The sequence below is a fragment of the Camelus bactrianus genome, chromosome 35, assembly GCF_048773025.1.
Source record: "Camelus bactrianus isolate YW-2024 breed Bactrian camel chromosome 35, ASM4877302v1, whole genome shotgun sequence".
In the NCBI taxonomy this organism is placed as follows: domain Eukaryota; kingdom Metazoa; phylum Chordata; class Mammalia; order Artiodactyla; family Camelidae; genus Camelus; species Camelus bactrianus.
The window spans coordinates 25,970,997-25,975,862 of record NC_133573.1 but is presented as its reverse complement, the minus strand read 5'-3'; the positions used below and the strand labels follow the sequence as shown (position 1 = coordinate 25,975,862).

At 49.2% G+C, this 4,866-nt stretch overlaps 1 pseudogene; it reads left to right on the top strand.

The window, feature by feature from the left end:
- The first annotated feature begins 1,064 nt into the window (after nucleotides 1-1,064).
- LOC105074182 (transmembrane and coiled-coil domains protein 1 pseudogene) lies at nucleotides 1,065-4,622 on the top strand (annotated as a pseudogene).
- Nucleotides 4,623-4,866: the final 244 nt, after the last annotated feature.

Sequence of the window (4,866 nt, the reverse complement as noted above, 5' to 3'; positions counted from 1 at the left end):
TTGTAATACTAACTTTTTGAAAAATAGAGCAAGAAAAGGAGCAAGTCTCTTTGTTTAGAAAAAACACTCTCGAATGTCTTCTCCTTATGCGCGCTGCCTGTCACCCTCTCCCATCCTTCCCCGTGATCTGGTTAGAGTGAGAAAGCGAGGCAAAGGCCGGGCAGTGACGGCCAGCTTCTGTCTTAGTGCACTCCTGGTTTTAACTGCTCTCCTGTCCCCTGCCCCGCCCCCGGCCCAGGAGGCGCAGCGGGGGGTATTTTGTTACATAGAATCTCAGCCAACAAACACCAACCTGCCCCCTTCACACTTCTTTCCGCTGGCAGAATTCCCCAGTGACACCGGACCGTCCCCACCTCAAGCCCAGGAGAGCCGGAGAGGACTGGGACCCAGCTCAGGACAGGGCGCGAGGAGAGACGGTCCGCCACCCCGCGGGCCAGCAGGGGTCGGCGGCGCCGAGAGGTGGGCGTTCGGGGGCCGGCGGGGCCGGGCGCCTCGCTTCGCGCGCTGCCTCGCTGTGGGCTTCTCGGGGGGCGCTGTGCGCCCTGGGAGCTCTAGCAGGTTGGCAGCAGGACCCAGCTTTTGTTTTAACTCATCTGTGTGTGTGTTTCGTGGAGCACTGGGAAATGATGATATAGAAACATGAAAAATGTCCACATTTTGGTTCGCGCTCCCGCGCCGGGACGGCGGCGCGCGGGGCGGACCGGGACGCGGGAGGTTGCGGGGAAGGACCTGGCGCGGCGGCCGCAGGGCGGGAGCCTGTGCTTGCGCGCGCGCGAGCGAGCGCGGGCGCTGGCGAAGACGCCGGCTTCTCCTCCCCTCCCCACCGGTGTTACTGCCTTGAGGAGACACACCCGTGGTTAGCACTTTCTGCAGATGCTGACAGTTGGTGAACACCTGCTCTTGATCATAAGATTCAGAAGACGGTCTCCATCTTCCAGATTGGATCTCTCTTCATGTGGATCTTCTATTTCTATGTCTTTTTAAACAGATTTTTGGGAAACATTTTGGATTACAACTGTTCATCCTCATCTGTGTAAACAAAGGAAAGCTATTGTGCTGGGATCTTGAGGAGGAACTTTCCAAGGAGTGGCCCTTCTTACAAGTGTAAATAAAAGGTCTCAAGTATGATGCATTAGTGTCGTCCCATGTGACAAATAATACTCTGAATAGGGGAGGCAGGCTGATCTTTTTCTAACAGGATTTCAGTACACCTTAGAAGTGCTTGAGGAAGAGTGATAAAGACAGGCATGAAGCCTCCGTCTCACAGCTGCAGTTACTGTTGAAGCAATCCCTACCTAAGTTGACAGTGTTGGTGTGTTTAAATTTTTTTGAGTTTGCAAATAAGCATATTAAGTCTACTGATGGAGCCTTCAGGCAGTGAACAATTATTTGAGGACCCTGATCCTGGAGGCAGATCCCAAGATGCAGAGGCCAGAAAGCAGACAGAATCAGAACAAAAGTTGTCTGAAATGACCCACAATGCTTTGGAGAACATTAATATGATTGGCCAAGGCTTGAAGCATCTCTTCCAGCACCAGCGCAGGAGGTCATCAGTGTCTCCACACGATGTGCAACAAATTCAGGCAGATCCAGAACCTGAAATGGATCTGGAAAGCCAGAACGCATGTGCTGAGATTGATGGTGTCCCCACCCACCCCACAGTCCTGAATCGTGTCCTGCAGCAGATCCGAGTGCCACTCAGGATGAAGAGGGGGACGAGCTTGCATAGTAGGTGGGGCAAGCCAGAGGCCCCAAAGGGAAGTCCCCAAATCAACAGGAAATCTGGCCAGGAGATGGCAACTGTTATGCAGTCAGGCCGACCCAGGTCTTCATCCACTACCGATGCTCCCATCAGCTCCGCCATGATGGAAATAGCTTGTGCTGCTGCTGCTGCCACTGCGTGTCTGCCAGGGGATAAGGCGTCTGCAGAGCGGATCGAGCAGTTGGAAGTAGGCAGCCTCGCCCAGACTTCCAGAGCAGTGGCCTCCAGCACCGATGGCAGCATCCACACAGACTCTGTGGATGGAACACCAGACCCTCAGCGCACAAAGGCTGCTGTTGCTCACTTGCAGCAGAAGATCCTGAAGCTCATGGAGCAGATCAAGATCGTGCAGACAGCCCGGGATGACAACGTTGCTGAGTACCTGAAGCTTGCCAACAGTGCAGACAAGCAGCAGGACGCCCGTATCAAGCAGGTCTTTGAGAAGAAGAACCAGAAATCTGCCCAAACCACCCTCCAGCTCCAAAAGAAGCTTGAGCGCTACCACAGAAAACTCCGAGAGGTGGAGCAGAATGGGATCCGCCGGCAGCCAAAGGACGTCTTCAGGGACATGCACCAGGGTCTGAAGGATGTGGGAGCGAAGGTGACCAGCTTCATTGAAGGTGTAGTGGACAGTGTCAAAGGTGGACACTCCAGCTTCTCCCAGGCGACCCATTCAGCAGCAGGGGCTGTGGTTTCAAAGCCCAGAGAGAGCGCCTCACTGATTTGGAGTAAGTTTGGCAGTGCAGACAATATCCCTAACCTGAAGGACTCTTTCAAGGAAGGACAAGTGGATGATGGGGGAAAGGCTTTGGGAGTGATTTCAAACTTTCAGTCGAGTCCCAAATATGGTAGCGAGGAAGATTGTTCTAGTGCCACCTCAGGCTCAGTGGGAGCCAACAGCACCACTGCAGGCACCGCTGGAGGATCGTCCAGCTCCAGAACAGACACCCGGGACATGCAGAGCTCAGGATTCGATGTACCGCTGCATGAGATCCAGGAGATCCGGGAAAACCAGGCCAGACTGGAGGAATCTTTTGAGACCCTCAAGGAACATTATCAGAGGGACTATTCATTAATAATGCAGGCCTTACAGGAGGAGCCACGTAGATGTGAACGATTAGAAGAACAACTGAATGACCTGACAAAGCTCCAACAGAATGAAATCTTGAACTTGAAGGAGGAATTGGCCAGCATGGACGACAAAATTGCATATCAGTCCTATGAATGGGCCAGGGACACCCAGGAGGCCCTGGAGGCGTGCCAGACCCGCATCTCTAAGATGGAGCAGCAGCCGCAGCAGCAGATGTTGCAGCTGGAGGGGCTGGAGAACGCCACGGTGCGCAACCTGCTGGACAAGCTCATCTGCATCCTCCTGGCGCTCATGGTTGTCCTCCTGGTCTTCGTCTCCACAGTGGCCAACTGCGTGGTTCCGCTCATGAAGACGCGCAACAGGACGTTCAGCACTTTATTCCTTGTGGTCTTCATTGCCTTCCTCTGGAAGCACTGGGACGCCCTCTTCAGCTACGTGGAGCGGTTCTTTTCCTCCCCGAGGTGATGCTGGCCCCAGGAGGCCGTGCTCCCTACCATCTGGCCAGTGCACGCAGTGAGGACTCAGACAGCAGCGTACCTACTCTGAAGTTTTCTACAGCAACAAGAGAGTTGAGTGAATCCGTTTACATTTAGAATAATGTTTTTTTCTTCAAAAGACGCAATTGCAATAGTATTTTTTAGATTTTATCCAAGAAGTTTTTTTTTGGGGGGCAGAAATCTTGGATCATTTTTATATAGCATGATTTTCCTTGGGATGCAGATCTTAAACAGTCCTTTAACATGAACCAACAATCTGGAGCACACCGAAGGGCATTCTAAATTGTGGCTTGATGGACTGCACTAAAACCCGATTAGGGAAACCAGTTAAACCTAACACCCTGCCTTGTCTGGGCTCACCACCTCTCCCCTCCCAGACTAACTTTACTGTGAAGTCCTACCACATTCCATGTCTGAATTCTGGATTCAGGGTGGATTTCCCTTGTCCGTGGACGAACACATGGATGTCCCTGGCTTTCTCATCCAAGTTGGCCACTCATGCTAACTCTGGAAGTGCGATCACTGTTGCACCTGGTCCCTTAACCTTTGCTGGGATACAGGAGTGAGAGCATCATGCCCCAGAGGATCACTGCACAGCCCTACTACATACAGTATTTTGAAACAGCCCTCTAAATACTTAATGTTAAGCAAATCCCATGGCCGCACTTTTAAGGTTTTTTTTTTTTTTAAATATGTGTATAGTCACCAATTTAAAAAACAAAAAAATCTGAACAGCATACTTGAAGAATGTAAACTCAGACTCTCAGTGCTCCCTTACAGTTTCTAATAGGATTTTTTATTATTGTTATTATTATTATTGGGTTTTTTTGGAAAGGGTTGGGAGGGTCTTTTATTTTTCCTTTAAAATAAAGAAGTGATGTTTTCAAATGAAAAAAAAAGTCTGTATTTTGAACAAAGCTTCAAATACTCAAATGCCCTTATCTCATAGCAGCTTTTCTTCTACTGGTGACTGATTTCTGTTACAAGAGTGTGTCCTCATGAAAATATCAGTGCCAACATATATACATATACATATATATACACATACACACATGCATGCACACATTAACACACACATAGCACAAATATATCCATATGCATACATATACACGCACATAATACGCACACACATACATATACCTGTACATACATATACATATGCATATACACAATACACATAGCACACACACACACATATGCACACATATGTATACCCACAAATGTATATCCATCCATATATAAATTACACATATATGTATATGTGCACATAATATACACATACTTAAACCTACATGCACACTATATATACACACATACAGACACATGTACATGCACGTACCTACACATTTACATTACAATCACACATATATGTGCACACAAATAACACATGCACATGTACACATACACAACATTCAGGCATACACACGGTATACATTCTTGCAAATACATACACATAACACACATGCACGCACACACACACACACTCACGTTGACAGAGATCTGAGGATTCTGTGCCG